Genomic DNA, 23680 nt, shown 5'->3' with positions numbered 1-23680 from the left:
CAGCCTTTCTGGGAAGCAGAGCTGCAAGCAAGATGGCTGCAAGGGTCGAAACAGTTCAAATGAAAAAGAAGGACACAGACAAAGCCAGTCTGATACTTAAAGGTAGTCACCTCGGACATGATCTGAGGATGGTAGAGAAGGAGATGTGCCAAACAGAAGCCTGTTTGTCAATTCCCAACCAGAACTGCAGCTGTTAGGAAGAAGTGGGGACATTCTGGAGAGCTTTATAGATGCTCCAGATGCACATACCCTTATTGTGTAATATTTATTGGTATACAATGGGAACATCCAAGAAAATCAGAGGTCAGAACACGCTCATCTCCTTACTCAGGAATAATAAGGGGGGAAACCAGGAAATAAGAGATTGAGCTTAAATCTAGGTTTAAACTCTTCCCAGACTTTTATACTTTTGCTTTTTTATTGCCAATGTTAATAGTTTAATACATTTTGTTCTATAATCATTATTGTGATTAGTCTCTAGGTTGGTTCTAAAAGGTAAAAATCAATAACATCAAAATAATAGTGTAATTAAATTCTCCTTCTATAAGCCTTTTATTTTTCCTATAGTACTTAATTATCTCTCTATCCATCTACCTACCTTGTCATGTCTGCTTTTATCAGATATGTACCATCATTCAGTGCCTCAAGGACATTTTCATATATATAGAATCCTTTATGTTCCATTCACATGTCATTACTGAGTCTTTTTGCTCTAGACTAATCTCTCTCTAGTTTTGTTGCAGAGTTGTCATTTTAGGTAGAATCTATTCTTCCTGGACCTTAAGTTTTCCTTTTTTGGTTTACTCCCTTGTTTTGTTGGAGCACATCCTCGAATAGCATTGTCACAAAGTTTGCCTTGGAAGTAAAACTTCTGGGTTCTCGTGTAATTTGTCTTCACACTTAGTTGATAAGTTTATTGCATGTAGAATTCTAGGCTGTAAATCACTTGTCTCAGAACTCAGAAGACATTCCTCCCTGTCTTGGGACATTAATCTTGTAAGAATTTCACAGGCAGTCTGACTCTGAGCCTTCGTAGGTGAACATTTCTTACTCTCTGGAGGCTTTCAGAATCTTCTATTAATTAGTAAATTTTGAACGTTTGTAAAAATGTGCCTCAGTGTCTTCTTTCTCATACGTTGTGCTAGGATCAGAGGACCATTTCAGTCCAAGGACAGGACATACCTTCTTCAGTTCTAGGAAATGATTGTCTAGTATTCCTTCAATGACATTTCTCTTAACGGAAACACTCTCGTCTGCAGCCCTTTTAATCTGTCTTTGTTGTCACTTAGGTGCTTGCACGTATTTCTGTCCCTTTGTTTTTTCTGTTTTTGTCCCATTTTAGAAGAGATTTCCTTGTTAAACCTTCTGTTGAATTTTGTACTTTGAAGCTCTTTTTTTTTTTTTAACTCAACAGAAGACCCTTCTTGTTCTCCAATTGTCTTTTTTTTTTTTTAATCCTGTTTATGTGTTATGGATTTTATATCTTTCTCAAATTTCTCCAGGGACACCAATTAGAATTTTTTAAAGTACACTTTTATTCCTTGAACTGTGTTTCTTCTGGGACATGTTCCTCTGCTTGCTTGTCTTTGCCTTTCTCTGTTAGGCTGCTGACTCTCTTCAAACATCCGTGCGCCCCCGTCGTCTGTTCATATTTTAAAACACTGTGATGGCAGAGCCATGAGCCCTGTGTCTGTAACAAGGCCCCTCCTACGGAAGGTTTCACCCAGCCTGAGCGGGATGGAGACAGGCGGCAGCAGGGGGGCTCAGATGCGCTGCCTTGGGGCGCCCGTCTGCTGCTTTTTCTCAGACAATTGGTTCAATTTCTTTAGTGAAGAATCCTTTGTCTTTTTGCCTGAGGGGTAAACATCTGCCTAGTGGCTGTTCTGTCCTCAAAGAGTAGGAAGGGGTTTGCCAGGGCTCAGCTCTTGGTTCACCCTCCCTGTCTCACCCCCACCCTGCCCTCCGTGGGGTGCTGCCGGGCACAGGGAGAGGTGTGTAGTTGGGGTCTCCTAGTTACAGTCCTCTGGACCTTCGTCCCCTGATTTCTCAGTCACTAGTACTTCACCTGCTTTTGTCTTCAGGAAGCGTACAGAAAGCTGTCAGTCAGTGATGGTTTCCCTCCGACCCTCATTAGGACTATAAGTAATTCATTTTTCATTCCTTAACCCTCTTTTGAATAGGATTTTTTGACGAAGAGAAAAGAAATATATGTGCTCAGCCTCTCATTCAAGTGGAAGCCACTTTTTGAAGTAATCAACTCCCCCCAAAGGCATGAGATGCAGTTAATTACTCAAAAAATCAAGTACAATAAGGAGCTTACACTCGAGGACATTTTCTTGGGTTTCCACTTCCTTCAGTATGTGGTGCTGGACTAAAAGAGGGGCCTTACTGAACAGCAGGTCTGGGGACTTGGTCCCTGCCCGCAGGAGTTTAGATTCTATTACTAGTGACAGAGATTTATCAACTTCCTCCCACTGTACATTTAACTGCACACTGGTTTTACAGTGACTAAACATACCTGAGTGCACCTAGGTATGGTTTTTCAGTGCAGTCTTCTAAATTGGCTGCAAAAATAGGTGTGAGTGACCAGGAGGGGGGAAAAAAACAGAATAGAAAAGAGAGAGGGGTGATATTCCAGACGATGAGGTCAGTATAACGGTGAGCTTTCTGCAACACTTCCCCAAAAGAAGGTGAATTCCACTCCTCCTGGGTTTGCCAAAGCATAGCAACCTCTCCGGGCTGCCCTGGCTCTGCTCCCAGGGCTGAAGAGCCAGGAGCCCCCACTTCCTGCCCGTTCACAGGGACACTGGGACGGTTACTCAAAGCCTGAGCGGCTGTAATGGCTTCCCTAAGAGGGTAGCATCCTTGGGTCTGCGGAGAATTTTGCAGCTTTTCTTTATGCATTTTTAATCAATTCTAAGCTACTTACAAATATGTGCAATTACTTTCTGCACTTCGCTTTGTAATAAGATTTAATGACTCTGCTACAATTCTCTGGGTGAACATCGATAATCTGGCTCTGTGATTTAAAATTCAGCTGTAGAGATGAAGGCATTTTTAGTTTGGGTTTTTTTTTTTTCTTTTTAAAAGAAATCAGAAGTTGAAATTATTTTAGCTTTCAAAATATCCCCAATAGGAGAGAACAGAACATCTCATTTATTTGCTACATAGTATCTGATTAAAGGAAAGGGGCGGGGGGAAGCCCTGGAAACATAAGCCCTCTTTCTTTAAAACATTTTACAGATTATTTTAAACAGAGAGGCCCAGAGGCGCCCAGAGAGGTCATCCAGTCCCTTTGCAGGATTTAGATATGGAACATCCTCCAAGCGTCCTTGACAGAGAGAACGTCCCCCAACTCTCTGATTACCAGGAGGACCACCTGTCTCCACCATCCAGGTGTATACTGAGCAAGTTGTTCCATAACGAATAATAATAAATTCGGCTAATATCTACCAAGTGTGTGGTCTGTGCCAGCCACAGATGACAGGGCCAAATATCCTTCCAAAGCCCAATGAGCGAGACGTTATTGTCACCCCCATCATGGATGAAGACATGGAGGCTCAAGTAAGATGAAGGAACATTCTCCAGGGAGCTGCAGCACCCACGTTGATTGAGAAGAGGCCGTGGACACACAGCATCCTACAAGGAGTTGCTACAAGCCCTTCGTCCTAACTTCCTGCAGACAGCTGCGCCCCTCAGACCCCAGGGCTGGTGCCGGCGGGCTCTCCTCTCGCTGTTCATGTAAAGTACGTGAACACAAAAGTCACCCAAGAGATTAGGCTCACCTCACCACTGGCCACCCCATCGAGTGGCCTCCCCCTGCCCAGAGCTCTAAGAGGCCGTGTGGCCCGCCTGGGAAAGGAGGATCGGGGCAGAAGGCCAGGGCTCAGCTGTCACCGTCCAGTTGCCATGCAACCAGGCAACCCGTCTGGGACTCATGCTCTTTAGAAACAAAGCAGGGTGAGTGAGCTCCCATCAAAGATCCCCCACCCGCTCCACCACAGGTGAGCTTGCTTCACTGTCATTTGCTGAGAGTTAATTACCTGATGAGAACTCAAGATAAGTAAGAGAAAGTTTCTGAGTTTCTCAGTGTGCCGTGGGAGCCCTGTGACAGAAGACTCAGGCCCAGAGCGCCTTCTCAGCGGTGCCCTGAAAGAAGGCAGATTTCTGGCTTTACTGCAGAATGTTCTGCGGCGAGGGATTCCTTCTTCCTACGCTGGGAGGAAAATCGGAGCTACTTCTCAGTGACGGTGCAGATAAAGCATGGGATCCAAGGCAAGTTAAACTAATGGGCTCTGCTTGGGGTCACGAGCTGCTGTGCACATTCTAGCCCCCGCCCCTCTCTGGTCCCGGACGTTATCGAGTCCCTGCCCGTGACTTACAGCCTGCCTCTCACTATGGCCGTTATCAGGACGGACTCCTAAAAGATGATGAGAACTGCCTGAGTTCCCAACTGGAAACACCCAAGCAAGCCTCCTTCCTCCCAGGCAGCCCCCGGATCTCCGAGCATCCTGCGTGAAGAGCAGCCCTGGAACCTGGACAATTTGCGGTTTTTAAAATAATCAAGAGCATTTTCTAAATTTTTTTTTCCTACAAGGGAGGTACAATTTCATGTAATTGACAATTTTGTTCTAGGTTGTTGAACTTCGAATTTGAATAATTTCATTTTTCTCTTTTCAGACGTGGAACACGGGGATTTAGATCTAGAATGGTTTTTAATAAAAAGGAGCAGGTGGAAAGTTGGATGAAATGGTTGTGGAAAGATTCTGGTTCTTCTTTTGTAGCTGGCGAGGCAGAAAGTAACGCCGAGGGACTGTACCGCCAAGAGGAGAGGAGAGGCTTTGAGAGTCGGAACGGGAGGAGCCGGGCGCAGACGCCCCCACCGGCCCTGCGGGCCGGCACGTGCCCGGGACGCCTTCTGCGGGCAGGGCGGGGAGGACGAGCACTTTCATGGGAGAGGGCTGCCCCAGCTGCAAGGCAGGTCTGAGTGTGGACAGGGAGGGGACACTTCTGGAAGAGGGAGAGGTGGGTTTTAGTACACCCTCCCCTCAGTGGACTGAGCACCCCAAATGACACACAGAGAAGTTAAAACCCAAAGGACATGGCAGAGAAGGTGGAGCGGGAAACAGGGGCCCCGGCCGACCCAGACAAAAATACAGTCAGTGGGGGATCAGCGTAGCCTGCTGAGCTGAGGGATCTATTTGCAGGAAGCGCATTTTCCACAATCAACAATCTACCAGAAAGCACAGCCTCGCAGACAATTTCCCCTGCTCTGTGAGCGCCCGTCCACCAAGCGCACACTTTCCAGTCCCCTTAAGGGGGTTGGAGTTTCAATTACTATGATCAAAAGGAAACCATCTACTTAGAAAAGTAACTCATGCAGAACATTTGCTCAGTACATTTGGGCACTAAGTATGTCCTAAAAGGTGGTCACGAGGCAGAAGTCTTCTGCAAAAGGCCTCCACTGAGCTTTTAGAACAGTGTCCTTGCTCGGAATGGCAAAAATACAAAATCAAGAAGTGTCCTCTCCCCTTCCAAAATGTGATCGCTGAAACCAGTAACATAGACTCATTCAGGCATCTTGCAGGGTCTCTCCCACTTTGAAGATTTGGCAATTGGTTTCTCTTGGAGAAAAAAGAAATACTGGCTTTAAAAAACAAACAAATTTCTTCTGTACAGCACAGGGAACTATATTCAATATCTTGTAATAACCTTTAATGAAAAAGAATATGAAAACAAATATATGTATGTATATACATGACCAAGAGATGTTGTGCTGCACACCAGAAACTGACACATTATAACTGACTATAGTTCGATAAAAAGAAATAAAAAATAAATTAAAAAATACTGGCTTTACCAGGAAATTTGTGCAAAAGAACTAATATTTATTGAATTTTCCTAGACTTTGAACCTCAAGAATGCCTGCAACCAACCTGCCCAGGCAGTACCTCAGCCCAACAGCCTGAGACTCTCTCAGTCCGACACTGACATCTAGTTGATTCTCTTGATAATACAGTGATGGAGGCGCTGTCCTCGCTCCTGTCCTCAGTGAGGAAACTGAGGCAGGTAATGGGAAGTGTCTAAAGACATAGAGCTAGTAAATCGGAGAATCTGAACTCAAGCCCAGGCTTCTAAAGCAAAAAATGATTTAAAAATACATTTAAAAAATATTTACTGTTTACCATAACATCAAGAAAATCAGATACCTAAGAGTAAATCTAGCAAAATCTGTGCAAGATCACTATAGTGAAAGCTGAAATACAGACATTAAAGACTTACATAAGCGGAGAAGTGCGCCGCGCTCACAGATGGGAAACCGCAATAGTGCCGCGCGTCTGTTCTCCCCAGTCTGATCCAGAGAGTCGACGTAACACCAATCGAAATCCTAGCAGGTTTTTTTGGTTGGTGGTGGAAATGGACAAAATGGCTCTAAAAGGCACATGGGCGTGCAGAGGACCCGGACGGTCCGGACGGTGTGGAAGATCCACGTGGGGGGCTTGCTCCACTAGATTTCAAGACTTACTACAAACATTCATTCACTGGGACACTGTGGTTCTAGGAGAGACAAACAGACAGAAGCAGAACAGAGCGGCCCCACACAGATGCGCCGGAAAACGTGCCTTTTCTTGGTTCCACCTCCTCCTCTCAGAGGTGGCAGAGGAGTGCCTGGCCGAATGCAGTTTCCCCGTCTTACAAAACTCACCTCTCTCCCAACACACCCAGCACAGGGCCCTGAAAATAGCAGGCACTGTATAAGCACTTGCTGTTTTCTTCCCTGCTTCAACAGCACATCTTGAACCTGGAGACACTGTCCTCTGTGTCTGTCCCTGTGCTGCCAAGCAGAACGCCTCCCTAGAACCGAATCCTGCGTGGAACTGGCTGCTTACTCCTTCCATTTATGCACTCTGAGTTAACTCCACAGTCTTTTTGAAAGCACCCATTACGTACCAGGTGCTTTGCTAGACGCATGTGATTGTGATTCCTCGTGGGTTTACAAGCTCTTTCAAACTCCTTGAGTTACCGTCCTCCAGTTGATCCTTGTGATGACCCTGCCGGATGGACGTTTTTCTCGCATTCCTTGCTGTGCCCATAAGGGAGCTGAGCGTTGGAGAGAAGGTGTGATTAGTCCACCGTCACACCGCTGCTCTGCAGGGTGTGAACCACGAGGTGAGCGTTCATTATCCCCGCGTCAGCCCAGACCCCGCCCCACACCCCTGAGGCGCCACCAGGCGTCTGGGGGAGGGGCAGCTCTTGCCACATCTTTGCCTTCCCCATGAGAAGCCTGCACTTCTGTGGCTGACCCTCCCCACGTCATCACACCACTTAAGCTTCTGACTGGCCACAGATAATTTTTATACCTGGGGACAAGATCTAGGGGAAAAAAACGTCAGGGGCAATGTCCACACTACAGCAGTCCTGTGAGCAAAGGCAGCTTGGAGACAGCAGCGTGCGAGCAGGTGCAGGTCAGTGTGAACGCCTTGGGAGCCGTCTCCGGAAAGTCTCCGCACTTGGGCTGAAGGAAAAGCCACACGCTCCAGGGTTTCTCTTTCTAAACCACCTGCAGCCACAGGTAGGAATGGACCTTTCTGAGAGCAGAGCACTGTGGTTTCCAAGGTAATCCTTGTGCTGAGAAGGATCTGTAACTAGACACTTGAAACGTCTTCATTCTGTTTCCAGAGCTACTGACAACCAACCAAGCTCCCCTACGTAGGTTGAAATTCCATAAGCTGTGTGACAGAGAATAGTTCTAAACATCTGATAGCTACCTATTGGCACAGTCGTCCCTCAGGATCCACAGGGAAGTGGTTCCATGACCCCAGGATGCTAAAATCCAGGGATGCTCAAGTCCCTTATAGAAAATGGTATTATATTGGCATATAACCTACCCACATCTTCCCGGATACTTTAAATGAACTCTGCATTATTTATAATAATACAACGTGAATGCTGAGTAAGTAGTTGTAAATACAATGTAAATACTATGTAAATAGTTGCCAGGGAGGGACAAATTCAAGTTTTGCTTTTTGGAACTTTTTTTCCCCATAATTGTCAGTCTGAGGTTGGTTATATCCTGGGATGCCACAGCCATGGATACAGAGCACTGACTATATACTTTACTGAAGATTTCAAAATGACTTGGCACATGGATGGACAGAGAGATTATCGTATTGAATGAAGTGAGTCAGACAGAGAAAGAAATATTATATGCTATGACTTATATGTGGAATCAAAAAGAAGATACAAATTCTATTTACAAACTAAAAACAGACTCACCAACATAGAAAACAAACTATGGTTACCAAAGGGGAAAGGGCGGGGAGGAATAAATCAGGGGGTGGGGGTTTACAGACACATTACTGTATATAAAGTAGACAAACAACAAGGACCTACTGGACAGCACAGGGAACTACATTGAATTTCTTATAATCCCATATAATGGAAAAGAATCTGCAAGGAAAATACATATATGTATGTATATGTATAACTGAATCGCTTTGCTGTACACCTGAAACCAACATTGTAAATCAACTACACTTCAATAAAGTTTTTTTTCAAAAAATGACTTGACAAAAACGAGAAGTACTGTTGACAAGTTAAATATTGAGCGCAAGCTGCTAAGCAGAAAATGCCGTTCCTGTGACTCCATGGAAACTCGTTTAATGAAACAGAGCAGCTTTCACATTTGGGTAAAATGAAGAAAAGCAAGATCGTATTCATGGGAATTACCCTTTACTCCAAAAGACAATACCTTACAGGGTCGCCCGGCTCTTATGCCGCTTCGGGTGCATCGCAGGTGAACTGTTCGCCCTCCTGCCCCTCGGAAGCACTGAGGAGCTCGATCACCCCGTTTATCTTGATCCCCAGCATCTGCAGGCATCGTGGCAGGAGTCTGCAGACGCTGCCAAGTGGAGGTGGCGCAGTTTTCAAGCCTGATTCCGTCGTAAGCCCGTATTTTGAATTATTGAACACCTTCCAACACATTTACCTTGAGACAATACATTTTTAAAGTCTGGTACTTCTCCTAAAGGAAACTTTTCCAAAGTAAATTTAGACAAGAAAAAACTTGATGAAGGTGATCTAACCACGTTGTGTTCTTAACTCAGGCACCCCAGATCCTGTACACATCTGTGTGTATTTGTACCAAGGAGGCGAACGCTGGATTCACTGCTCGTAGCATGTCATTATTGTCCAGCACGTGCTTGTCTCATGACAAGAAATGTCTGGAGGACAGTGAGCAGGGCCTAGGAGACACGTCACATCTTGTTAGGATGGGTTGATACGGAAGGATGGAATCCAAGTTGAGACGGGCCTGGTGGGTCACACACGGGACACAAGCTCTGTTCCTCGGTGGGCAGACTATTAGGGAAACCAAGACTCGCCAATTTTGGAGAATTCTTATTCAACTCACTAGATTTTCCTCTTTGAACAGCCCCAGATCTGATGGTGAAAGCTTTTAGAATGGTGGATGTACAGACAAGAATTTTGGTATCGCGCGTGGAGGGCTATTTCGCTCAGAGCTGTATCTGAGGCGACCTGCGAAACCGACCAAGGTAAAGTGGCAGGCGAGGCTTCGCGCGGCCCCCGCTCGTGTCCGGTGGCCGTGTTACTGCGGCAGTGATGCCCGGGAGTGTCCAGGAAACGGCAAAGGACCCGCAGCCCCAAGTCTTTCCCCCAAAATCTGGCTCAGTGACTCCTGGCACGGCGGCTTCAAACCCCACTGCCTCCGCACCTCCCCCTGCTGCCGCCTCCTGTCCCGCTTCCCCAACAGCAAACCCTAAGCTCAGGGAGACACTGACCGTCAACGTGTGCAGAGGGCAGAAATGCATCTCCCCAAGGAGCTGAAGTCCTAGCCCTTTGGTGTCTGTGAATGTGACCTTATTCGGAAATAGAGTCTTGCAGAGGTAATAGAGTCAAGGTGAGCCAAGTAAACCCAAGGACTGGTGTCCTTATGAGAGACAAATTTGGACACAGACACAGAGGGAGGAGGGTGTGAAGACATCCAGGGAGAATGCCCTGTGGTTGAGGTGACGCACCCGCAAGCAAGGAACGCCAGCTGCCACCAGCCACAAGGGAGACAGAGGCAGGAAGCCTCCTCCCCTGGAGCCTCCAGAGGGAACGTGGCCCTGCCGACACCTTGACAATGCACTTCTGGCCTGACCTGTAGGAGAATAAATGTCTGTTGCCTAGGGAATCCAGCTCATGGCAATCTGTTACGCCCTAGGGACTCAAGCAACGTGTAGACCATGATACAGCGGCAGGTGGCATTTGCTCAGTAAAGACGGCACGACCTCATTCGGAAGTTCTTCCTTTCTAATGGCAAAGTTCCTTCCGGTCCTGCCCCCAGGTCACCCTTCACACGGGCTCGGGTGAGTCCCTTCACTTTTGCTTTGGTTTCCTCCTCGGTGCATTGGAAATAACAGTCCTCACCCCACAGCTGACAGGCATCATTCAGTGAGAAAGTGTAAGAGTGTGATGGATACGGTAGCACGTCTCTCCTCCTCATCACTGGATCCCTGCATAAAAGTCTGGTCAGGATTTTAAATATTTGCCAATGATCCTAGAATCTGCTGCTTTTTTTTAAATTTGGTTGTTGTGATGGTTAATTTTGTATGTCAGTTTGACTGGATCATGGTCTGTCCAGATGTTTGATCAAACATTATTCTGAGTGTGTCTGTGAGAGTGTTTTTTTGGGTGAGACCCACATTTGAATCAGGAGCCTGAGTGAAGCCCTCCCTCATGTGGGTGAGCCTCGTCCGACCAGTGGAGCGCCTGCACGAAACACAGGCTGACCTTCCCCCGAGAAAGAGGAGTCTCCCGCCTCACTGCTTCCAGACTGAAACATGGGCCCTTCCTGGTTCCACAGCAGTGTCCAGCCTTCAGACTCAAACGGGGACATTGGCTCTACAGATTTGGGACTTGCCAGTCTCCATAATCACAGATGCAAATTCCTTATAATAAAGCTTTTAATGATAGATGATTGATTGATAGATAGATGGGTAGATAGATAAACAGACAGACAGATTAGATGATGGATAAATAGGTAGACGCATGCATAGGTAGACAGACAGACAGATACACACAGAGAGAGACACAGATCGGTATCCCCTGTCGGTCTGTTTCTCTGGAGAACCCTGACTGGTGCAGCCCTGAGCACCAGGCTAACCCCTACAATCTGAGGACACGTTTGTACTTCCCACCAACATCATTTGCGGAGCACCTGCTATGTCAAGGGTACCCAGGAGACAAGTATGTACAAGCCAAGGCCCACCTTCACGATGCTCTGCCCCTCCTTCTGGGTTGTAAAGAGTCCCTCTGCAGCACCGAGCACGGACGTCAGCAACAATGTGTTAGAACTGGACGAGGCTCAAAAGTGCGGTGCCATTCCCCCACCATCCTAAAGTGAGGGGCCAGCACCTACGGGGCCTCGAAAGGGAGGCTGCAAGTGCATTTTCCACTCTTAACCCAAAACTCTGCCCCACAGAACTTCTTTGGGGAGAGGCTGTGCAATATCTGTGTTGGTTTTCCTACCTTGCCCCCCATGAAGAAGGGGTGGGGGGCTGTGCTGTCTGACCGCTCCAGTGTCCAGTGGAGGGTTCCCAGGGGGCCTCTCAGAGATCTTATCAGGTGTCCCTTGGAACTGAGGGATCCAGACGGCCCAGTGTCTGGGAACCGGGAGGTGTGCGGGTGAGAGGCTACAGCTGGGCTCTGGTGCCGAACACACAGTGGTGGCCGCTGCGGGAGCCAATTACACTTCTGTCAAAGAGGGTGGGATATGCTTCCTCTCAGGTCTCCTCTTAGGGACCCTCTCCCTGGAGTGGCGGCGACATGGATCTGAAAGCAGGTGATTACACAGGAGGTGATTGCAGGGAGTACCTGTAAGAGAGCCAGGAAGCTCGGGAAGGAAGCCAATGAGCAGGGCATATCAGACAGCTTATTTTGTAAGCACCTGGGGCTCGTGCCTGCTGGGGACCCTCAGAAAGACTGCCCACCGGAGGGGGGATGAGGCTGGAGCATCTGTCATCCCGCCCCCCTGGGATGGGGCCACAGGTATTCCCAAGACGGCGAGGGTCCAGGGGTAGAGTCGGGGCACTGAGCGTCAGCTGCAGCACCTTTGGAAGTGACCTGTCCCAAAGGGCCTCCAACGGGGGTGAGACAAACTCACAGAAAGAGGTGCTGGGCCCGTGGGCGCAGAAGCTGAAGGGAGAGGTTCCTGAGTGAGGAGCCCCCACAGGGCAGGATCAGAACGTGGAGGTCCCAGAGGAAAGTCAGAGGACCCTTCAAGGGGAGGTTTAGCCATGACCACGAGTGAGGCCCAGGGAGCACCAAACCATCTCTCAACCTCTCCCCACCGCGCTGTCTCAGCTCTAACCCTGGACACAGACACAGAGGGAGGACAATGTGACGACATCCAGGGAGAGTGCCATGCGGTTGAGGTGACACACCCACAAGGCCAGGGATGTGGGGTGGGAGGGTGGGGGTCACAGAAGACCAGAGGGGCAACAGGAAAGATTGTCTCAACTCCTCCAGCCCCCCAGAGCTCCCTATTCTAAGGCATTCCCCAGCAGAGGTGGGAGAACCTTCAACTTTGAATATAGCTTGGAGTTTGGGCTACCAGGCTGTGTCAGGTATTTTAAACACTGAATCAAGACCGGGGGTCTAAAATTGTCCAGAACGCCTTCTACCATCCAGCAGAGATCTAAGGAGGCACTGAGTTGCTCATGATTTCATATAAGAGCAGAGCTGGGAGGGAATGAGACCACATTGGACAGTGGAAGGGAAGAATAAAGTCTTTGAAAGAGTTTGTCTCGTTCAAAGTAAAAATCACACATTTTGGCAAGTAGGGAAAGATACACATTTCTGACTTTCCCAACCCAAGCAGGCGCTGAGTAAAAGCCAAGCAGCCGTGATTCTAGGATTACAGCGAATAAAAGAAACGGAGCAATAAAGAAATCTATCCCACCTGACATTCTTCCAGTCTTAAAAATGATAACTACCCAGCCTGTCTCACGACAACCGGAATTTTTCCCTCTAATAAATGTTGCCCCCAGCACATTCCTTTCTTCAATGTATCACCCAGAATTTTAAATATTCAGTTTTCCACTTCACTAGGTATGCTTCCATTTGTTTTTCATCAAACAAAATTCACCTCTTTGCGGAAGGTCTTCTAGTTAATTAGTGGCACACGATCAACAGGATGGAACGGTCATTCCTCGCAAATGACTCAGGACTGTGATTGTCGCTGGCGCTGGGCAGCAGCGCCACATGGTGGGAAAGACTGGTGTGTTTAAATGGACCAGGTGGTCTACGCTTCACACAACAGGGTTCCACACACACGGCTGTGGCACCATCCACCATGGAAGCCCTGGGTCTCCTGCCCTGGCTCGTGATTCTGCCATCTGCCCCTGGTCACCTACCTCTCTAATGGTTTGTTCCCTCCTGCTGTTCCCCCAAACAGCCCTTTTTCCTCTTTCCACCCATAAGGGTTGGTTTTCCCACTCCTGTGTCAGTAGCCACTCCTTTCCTCCCTCCTGCTCTCACTGAATTTGAACCAAACCATCAACCTCAGCCTCTGTCCTGAGCTTCAATCTTCATTTACCTAGTCCAGCCTTTCTCAGCCATGGCTGCACGGAGGAACCTCCCATGATGCTTTCCCAAAGTACTGATGCCTGGGTGCCACACTCGTCTACCTGGATCCGAGAGTCTGAGATACAGCCTGGAGATTTACACCTCCCGATCGCTCTCCCAGACGGCAGAGACCCATGCCTCTCCTTCCTCCTGTCGGGTCAGCATATTTCCTCATGCATGCCTGTCTTGTTACCACAGTGCGGCAGTAAAATTCTTGAGGCTATAGACCATACTGCCCCATGGCCCTCATGTTGACAATGACCATCTCAAGGGGACTCAGTGGAAAGACAACTGGCCGAGAGTCCACAGCTGCAGGGTCTGGATGGGATGTACACCAACAAGCCTGGAGCCTTCGAGAAGCTCTGCTGACCCAGTCCCTTCACCTGTGGAAGAGCAGACAGGGCCTCGCTGTGCCACATGTAAGGCACCTTCATGCTGTGTGAGCCTCGGTCCTTGTGAAGCCCTGTAATTACCTGGGCTTGTTTTCTTCGGGGTCATGTTCATTTCTCTCATGTAGCTGTTGAAGTTCCTTTTTTCTTCCTTGTCCTTTTTTTTTTTTATTAAACTTCTTTTTTATTGAATTATAGTCATTTTACAATGTTGTGTCAAATTCCAGTGTAGGGCACAATTTTTCAGTTATACATGAACATGCGTATATTCACTGTCACATTTTTTTCACTATGAGCTACCACAAGAGCTTGTGTGCATTTCCCTGTGCTATACAGTACAATCTTGTTTATCTGTTCTACAGTTTGAAATCCCAGTCTATCCATTCCCACCCCCTGTCCCCTTGGCAACCACAAGTTTGTATTCTTTGTCTATGAGTCTGTTTCTGTTTTGTATTTATTTATTTATTTATTTTAGATTCCACACATAAGCGATCTCATGTGGTATTTTTCTTTCTCTTTCTAGCTTACTTCACTTCGAATGACATTCTCCAGTAGCATCCATGCCGCTGCAAATGGCGTTATGTTGTTGGTTTTTATGGCTGAGAAGTATTCCATCGTATAAATATACCACCTCTTCTTTATCCAGTCATCTGTTGATGGACATTTAGGCTGTTTCCATGTCTTGGCTATTGTGAATAGTGCTGCTGTGAACATTGGGGTGCAGGTGTCATTTTGAAGTAGGGTTCCTTCTGGATATATGCCCAGGAGTGGGATTTCTGGGTCATATGGTAAGTCTAGTCCTAGTCTTTTGAGGAATCTCCATCCTGTTTTCCACAGCAGCTGCACCAAACTGCATTCTCACCAGCAGGGTAGGAGGGTTCCCTTTTCTCCCCAGCCTCTCCAGCATTTGTCATTTGTGGACTTTTGAATGATGGCCATTCTGACTGGTGTGAGGTGATACCTCATTGTAGTTTTGATTTGCATTTCTCTGATAATTAGTGATATTGAGCATTTTTTCATGCGCCTATTGATCATTTGTATTTCTTCATGGGAGAATGGCTTGTTTAGGTCTTTTGCTCGTTTTTGGATTGGGTTGTTTGTTTTTTTCTTATTAAGTCATATGAGCTGCTTATATATTCTGGAGCTCAAGCCTTTGTCAGTTTCATTTGCAAAAATTTTCTCCCATTCCGTAGGTTGTCGTTTTGTTTTGCTTATGGTTTCCTTTGCTGTGCAGAAGCTTGTAAGTTTCATTAGGTCCCATTTGTTTATTCTTGCTTTTATTTCTATTGCTTGGGTAGCCTGTCCTAGGAGAACATTGCTGAGATGTATGTCAGATAATGTTTTGCCTATATTTTCTTCTAGGAGGTTTATTGTATCTTGTCTTATGTTTAAGTCTTTGATCCATTTTGAGTTGATTTTTGTATATGGTGTAAGGGAGTGTTCTAGCTTCACTGCTTTACATGCTGCTGTCCAGTTTTCCCAGCACCATTTGCTGAAGAGACTGTCTTTATTCCATTGTATGCTCTTGCCTCCTTTTTTTAATTTTTATTTTTAAGTGAAGTCATTTAGCCTCTGCTCTATGGAATTTCCACGAAGAAAGTAGCTCATTGACCCAAGAAGCTACCATTTCTCAAGAGAAGACACGAGTAGTTATTAATAGGTAAATGCCTCAGTAGAGAATTAGCCATTCGTTCTGCCCTGCAGGGGTAGGAGAGGGCTTCAGGGACGTGGTGACTTTTGCTATAAACCTTAAAGTAAAACGTTCTCAGATGGAGAAAATGAAGGAGAAATGGAAGGATTTAGAGAAAATACCTGAAGAATGTAGAAATGGATGGGCAATAAAGCAAAAAAAAAAAAAAAAATCAGAAAACAAGGGTGAAAAGAATGCAGAGAAAGAGGTCTGTGTGAGGAGAAATACAGTCCTGGGGTCTCACAACCCGCTGTGCGAGTCTCAGGAGATCAGACAGAGAAGATGCAAGGGGAAACCCCGGCACATGGACAAACACCGACAGAAAGCTGGTCCCAACAAAGCGCGCTCGCGTGCGGCAGCAGCGAAGGCAGAGACCGTGATTCTCCACCTGCATTTCTCCAGAAACTGTGTTGGGAGAAGGAAGTAATCACATCCTCCAAATACTTGGCCTTGTCACAGATTGAAAATTTGTTCCCATTTCCTTACCGGTCCTCTGTTTGACAGAGTCAAAAATGCTGTAAACCCCTAACTTGTCTTCTACGAAGGAATATAGTAATAAAGTTTAACTGCACACAGACATTAAAAAAAAAGCTATTTCCGCCCATAGAGTCAGGCAATCACACAATCCTAATTGTGCAAAGTCTAGCTCACCGTTTGCTTTCAAAGGCTCACAGGGGGAGGGGCAGGGGGAGGGAACCTGTGCAACAGGGACTCAGGAGGAGGAATGTCTCCTGAGCGTGGGGGATGAGCTGCCTCCCTTGGTAATACTTCTTTTTAATCATTTCACACCTCCGTGAAAAAGCAAACTACTGCTTTTAACCACATGTTCCTAAAAGACAAATACCAGCGTTTACAAAAGTAAAGAACCTCCAGGGATGCAAGACTGTGGCCAATTATGCTGCAGCCCAGAGGGAGCGGCAGTGACCAGCTGACAGTATCAGTCCCTTGAGAAGAGCTGTGATAACTGAACCACAGCCAGACCGCAGGCTCGAGCAGCGCCCCGGGGGCGGGGCGCTACAACGCGGAGCATTTTAATTGCTTATGCTGGCATTTCCCTGATGTTTTTGGTCTGGCTCGGCATCCTTTTGTAACTGTTCGGCTTGACCACAAATCAGGTACAAAGAGGAATTTAGCTGCTCCATCCTCTCTCCTAAAGGCAATTGTATTATTTTGCAGGTATATGATATTTAAATTCTAATGAAGGTGGACCTAGGATGGAATATGGGCAGAAGCGGGGAGAGCAGAACGAGAGCTTGTTCTGGAATAAATAGGTTGAGAGGGAGAGAGGGAGGCTCGGGGACACAGCGAGAGGACAGGGGTGGACCCGCCTGCGGATGAATGAGCCGTGCCTCTGATGCTAGTGGTCAGAGCCTGGCAGTCGGAGCAGCAAGATGGCTTCAAGAACGCAGCGGGCGGGTGTGAGCCTGCAGGCGGAGGGCTCACGTGCAGTCAGCACGCTGCCCTCACGCGCTGCAGTGACTCACCGCGTCCTAAGGCAGCTTGCTCTGGCGGGGGGCAGCCGACGCTCCCTTCAGTCCCGTGAGCCGTCCTCCAGCCCCGAGTGGGAGCCGCACGGCTCCTCTCCCACCTGCTGGCAGTTTCCTGAAATGCAGGGCGCACCTGGCCGACAGCAGGGCCTCGTTGATGCCTGCATCCCACTTTGCTTCCTCGCATTTGGAAACCAAAACGTGGCACAGAAAAGGCTCCAAGTCAGGTAAAAAGGTTTATATCACATAATTCTCTTCTGAAATGTACCTACATCTCTACAGGATGTTCTGGGTCGTGTGGAAGAACAGAAAGTTGCGGAGGACACGGTAAATATTTCATGACGTCAGCTCAGCAGCAACTTTGAATGAGAGCTCCCACCAAGTTCCAGAAATAACCTCACTTTCTCGTTTGAAACAACGGAAGGAGGCTTATTGCTGCCTTGGGGGCTGGGGTGTTGTGATAAAATCCAAAAAGCTCCCTGTTTTCTTTTCCCTTGAAGGATCTTAACCAGAGAATAGTCCTCTGACCACAGCTCTGACCCTTCAGGTTAGCAGCTGTGCCTTCTAGAAACGGCAGCAGGACTCAGAGACGTGAGGAGGAGAGAAGGGAACATCGCCTGCACCTTCTCAGATGCGCCAGTGGGCTCCCACACAGACAAACGCGGCTCTGAGTCTTATCCGGTCCAGTGCGAACTTGACCAACGTCATTCCGTGTCTTGACCAGTAAGCTGATGGAGTTACCTGTTGTAAGGAGGAGGAATGCAACTGGGGGCTTCAAACTGGGGGCACTGGGAAGGATTGGTTGGTTTGAATCAGTCAATCAATACCTTCAATCCAGATTGTTTTAAGAAGCAAATAAAATTTAACAAAGTGGGAAATCAAAAGAGAATAAAGACATTCGTTGTTTTATTTTAACATAAGAAGAAAATTAAATCGCCTCTAATGACCAGAAAAGCCAAATAGTTGGCCATTTTGTGATAGAGGCTCTTTATGAATCAGTAACTGTCAGCCCTCACAAAGCGGCAGGAACACTTTGGTGTCATCAGGGAAGCAGTATTCTAAGAGACGGAGGATGTGGGACGACCCAGCACCCACAGGACGGCCCAGGGCACGCTGTACATGGCAGTTCTCAAAGTGTGGTCCCTGGCACAGCCTGCCCTGGGCACTGGTTAGGAAAGCGGATTGCTGGTCCCCACCCCAGACTCACTGAATGAGAAATCCTGGATGGGGCCCAGCCACCTGCGTTTTGAACAAGCCCTCCAAGTGACTTGGAGGCACCTCAAGTCTGAGGACCACTGAGCTCCTAGCAACTGCTGGTCTGGAGAAAAACAGCTGCTGAGTTTTCCTGCCCGTTCCCACCGTGCAACGTAGCACCTGCCTCAGAGAGGAGAGAGAAAAGCTGCGGCAAAAATGGCCCTTTTGTTCTCTGAGTTGCAAGCATTTGTCCAGCTCTGACGAGCTGCGTGTCCCCGCTGCAGAAGTGCCTTACTTGTTCCCTAGAAACCGAGGCAGGGATGGCCACATGCTCACCAGAAGGAGAAGCAAAGGCACAGGAAGAAGGTCTGCCCCGTGGCCCCTGCAGGCCATCTCCCAGAGCGCACCTTCCTCCCTCTGCCGCTCCCCTCCATCCTTTGGGAAGGAGCTCCCTCTGTGGGGAAAGCCTTCCCTGGGAGCCCGGGGCCCCTGGATGGTTGGGGCTCCTTCGCTGAGCCCCTCTGGTTGTCTGTCTGAGGGCTGGTGACCCATCAGCATGGCGCAGGGGGCAGGGGGAAAAGGATAGACCAGCTGGCCGCAGGCTTGCTTCCCGCAGAGGCACTTGGGGAGAGGAGACTGGGGAAGAAAGGAGGAATGGGTGGGGTGGGCCATCCCTGCACCGAGTGAAGGGCCAGGTTTGAGTCACTGGGCAGAGGGGGCTGGACCCGGAGCTGAGGGAGCTGTGCTCACGAGAGACTTGTTCCAGGAGACTTTGGGCAGCAGGAGGAGTCACCCTGGAGGCTTAGGACCAGAGCAAGTGCCCAGGTGGCTGAGACAGTGGAGTGCTGGAGAGGGGCTGGGACTGGAGCACTGGGCAGACATCGCCCCCCACCCTGACATATACCTAGGCTTCTTAGGAAAGTTCCTGGCGGTTAGATGGAAGGCTGCGGGTCCTGGGAGCCACCATGGAGAGGTGCTGCTCAGACCTCCCTGCTGGGAGAGCCTGCCACGAGGAGCCCCTGAGAGGCTGGCCTCTGGCAGCTGCACCTTCAGGACCACCGCAGCCATCACCTGGCGCCTGGCCCCCCGGCACTGCTCCAGCAACACTGAGCTCTCCTGCCCGATGACGCAGGACTCCTCCTCAGGCTGTCTCTGCTCTGGGGTCCCCCGGAGCCCTATGAGGACTTCTCAGAGGGACAGGGGAGTCTGAGGCCCCTCCCACCCATCCTCCCCGCTTACCCCCTGCCTTCACAGGTGTCGCTCAGCATCAGGCGCTGAGGCTGTCCCCTACTCTGCTCCTCCCCCTCAACTTCCCAGTAAATGTTTGAACTTCCTGTTCCTCCTTGGCAGCTGCTTCCCTATGCCCCTTTGGGACACATTTTGTTTAAAGAGAAGGGAACTGAGAGCCAACATTCAGCCAAAGGTAAGATCCTGGTGCGCAGGCACTGGCTGGTGGGGTAGGACCCGTGGCCACACCCTTCCCGCCACATACAAATATAATGGTGCCTGCCACTTCCAAATGCTTCATGCACTGTCACTCATTTAATTCTTGCCACAACCCAGTGAAGGAGGCTACTAATCTTATTTCCGCTTTACAGGGGAGAAAACTGACAACGTACAAAGAGGTGAACAGACTTACCCAGTGTCACGAAGCGACCAAGTGCTGGGAGAAGGACTCCAACCGAGGCACCCCACTTCCCAGCCTCGCTTTTGTCCACATGTATCCACCTGAAGGCGAGAATTACCTCTTGTCCATCTCTCTACCTGTGGTTCCCAAGACCTGGTTGGCAGCCAGTAAACAGTTAACAAATAAATAAATGAAAACTTAACATATCACGAGTTCATTGGTGCCCAACCTATGGGCAGCTGCAGCTGTATTATCAGATGTCCCTTAAGTGCCCATGAGATGAAAGAATAATTTTTCGCATGTTTATATGTAAAGTCTTTTAAATGTATTTGGAAGCCATTGTCATGAATTACATAAAACTTACCGTAAGAGGTTGTTGAGTTCATAGTTGTTTTCTGTGCGCTGTTTCTGTTTCCACCACATCAGATACTAGAGGTACAAGATCCACGGGGTGAGGCTCTAGATATTCCGCCACGTTAAACAAAAAAGAGTTGTGATATCGGAACATGAATCAGAACAAGAAAACAGAGAAAGATAAAAGAAAAACCAGAGAGGAAGATGGGACTTGGAAGAGAACGAAGAGGAAGGAGAGAAGGCGCAGAAAGCCAGTCTTTGGGGTGGGGGGCGTACAGCTCCGTGGCAGAGCGCATGCTCAGCACACAAGAGGTCCTGGGTTCAGTCCCCAGGACCTCCTCCAAGCAGAAATCAATGAACAAACCTAATGCCTGCCCCCTCATAAAACAAACTATACAAGAAAACCAGTCTTTGGGGCAGAAACCATCATAAGGAAGTTGTGTCTTCCTTTTACATAATATCTCACTTTCTATGTTTTTACTCCAACAGGGCTCACATATGAAAGTTTTGATTTGGTTCATCTAAGGACCACCGCCCTGATTGGCAAAAGCAGGATTTGAACTTAAATTGTACTAGAAATGTTTGAGAACCATGTTCCATGTTTAAAAATGATCAGACTTGGCTCAAGTCGCTTTGGGCCGTAATTAATGAATCAGCAAGAATGGAAGCTCGTTCAAGCCTCCACGGAAAAACCAGGCAGAAGCTGAAATGCAATTTGCTTCCTGCATTACCAGCAATAAACAATCCTTTATATCATAATGTAAGATCTAAAAATAGTTCATTTTCAATTTTGAGCCCTTGAACATAATGAAAGGAGGCCGTGCATAAAAGCCAGTTATTCATTTATTCTCTGCATTAAAGGCTTCAACAGTAAGAGCCCGATTAACAAAAAAGACCAGTGGGAAATTATACACAATACTTTTTGTTTATTACAGAGCGACTTTGCATTCATATCTCACTGATGGGAAATTTTGTAGCAACTTACAGAACTCACATGTGGCATTATTGCCTCCGAATTTAGGGCTGACCGTGCAGAAAGAAACGAAATGGGAAAATCTGATACTTAGAAAGATGGCGCCATGTGTCATTACGAAGTGTGAGCAGCATTTCCTGTGGTCGCAGGTCAAGCCCACAGCCTTGGCCAGATGGGCAGGATGATGACCCAGCAGCTCTGGATTCCAGCCTTGGTTTAGGAGGGGTCCTCTCTCCATAGATTGTTTCATTAATTCCGGGCATGTTATGCAAATTACCTCCAATCTTCTCCCCACTGTGCCTTTGTGCAGATAAGGAAACAGAGGATTAGGGGATTGCAGGGTTGGGATTAGTGGATTCTCGCTATCACAACCTCCAGCCCCGAATGCCTCTTCTGCCACTTGAGATGGGTAGTAAGATCATATTTAAGGTACCTTAAGTCTCAGCTACTGTATGACTACTCAGGGGGCTGGAGCCACCCCCAGGATGCCAGATAACTAAGGAGAAATAGCAGAGATCACACACTCTCTTCAACATTGAAGAATGAAGTTTATTGTCCTTCTCAATCCTTAGTGTCCATGCCATAGGATGACTTGTGACTGCAGAGGCCCGTCTTTGGATGCCAGCTAGGAAGTTGGCCTGCTGGAACAAGTCATTCGGCTGAGGAATAAGCCTGCTGACCACCCAGCATCCCCATTTGCAAATACCCAGGTGATTCTCTGCTCCCTGTCATAGTGAGTAGCTCTTATGAACTGATGAAACTCTTCCTCTTCCTGGAGAAACGAATGGCCACGAAAGCAAGCCACTGGCTGGTGCTGGCATTGGTGCTGCAAGGAAAGAGAGGCAGCGTCAGGAGGCAGCAGCTCCTGCTAAGGGTGCAGGCACCGTGCATACTCAAGATTGGGAGGGCCATTCAGCAGTGCCTCGGTCTCTGGCAAGCCCACCGTATGCACTTCCATGGGGGAAATTATGTGTTACCATTGCATGTGAGAGCTGGGGTATGTATTAAGTTTTCAAGACGTATCTTTTAATAATATCAAAGGTCTTTCCTATCCATTCCTCCATCTTTATTACACTTAAAGTTGCCAGAAGTGATAATGTGGGTTTTGAAATATCACACATGACTTGAGTGTTAACACATGACATGATGGTTCGCTAACTGGAGCCACTGTGACTTACAATGCTTCCAGGTGGTCTTTTAGCACCAGGAATGCCCATCCAAGCCTCCTCTCGTTCCGGGAATGCTAGGCTACGGTCTTAAATTTCACATCACACGCACATGTGGAATGTTCACAGAAGAGGTAAAAAGCCAGGGGGTGGAGATAAATCTGACACTTTCCGTGGTACCGGGACACTTTCCGTGACTTACTCTGCTTGTCACACCTTCTCTACTTTTGCGATACCCGACAATGAGCGTGACCATGGGGTCTCAGGTCTCTGGCAGAGTTGCTGAGCAGATCCAGTCTCCCAGCTGCCCCCTGGCGACTGTTCCCCAGACCACTCGCCATCTCAGGCAACAGTCTCTAGTAAGAGTCACATATTGGGATGCCCAGAGCCAAGGACACTATTTTAGATCAATGACTTCCAACACAAACACCCCAGGGATGAGTGAGATGATTCATCAAAATGTAAAAAATACAAATAACAACTTTTATGTGTTATTTTTACCTAGTATATGTAAGTACATATACACATACTTACATATCATACAGCTGTATCTATTAATTACATAAACATAACTATAGTAATATATTATATGTATAGTATATATATCTTTATATACATATAGTATATTTATTTGATATACATAAATATTAAAATACAAAACATAGTATATTTTATACACATAAATATAAGATATATTACTTTAATTACATGTATGTATTTAGATATATATGTATGTATATGTATGTATGTGATGGAAAAATGATAATACATAGAAGTAAAATACATTACTATAGCTACATGTATATGATTAGTAAATAAATATATATACAAATAAATGTATATTGTAGCACATGCTCAAAAATGGTTTTCAAATGATAGTGTGCAATCAAAAATGCTCTAGATTACCTCGCTTCATCTGGACACTGTATTTGTCTCAGTTAATCTTAAGATTGTGTTGGCAATATTTCCCTACATTCTGTTTGCAAACAACTGAAAAAACAAGATAGTCTTCATCTCAGCGTATGCTAAGCCAGGCCCCTCTAAACCTGTGACGGTAAAAATACCCATTGAACAAAAGACCAGAATTTATTTGAATTGATATTCCGCTCGCTATTTTTGCCTGTCAGGATTATATTTGTCCTTAACTATGTTTAAAAAAAAAATGAGTAAG

This window comes from Camelus ferus, chromosome 1, assembly GCF_009834535.1.
Source record: "Camelus ferus isolate YT-003-E chromosome 1, BCGSAC_Cfer_1.0, whole genome shotgun sequence".
NCBI lineage: Eukaryota > Metazoa > Chordata > Mammalia > Artiodactyla > Camelidae > Camelus > Camelus ferus.
This window is presented reverse-complemented; position numbering follows the sequence as displayed.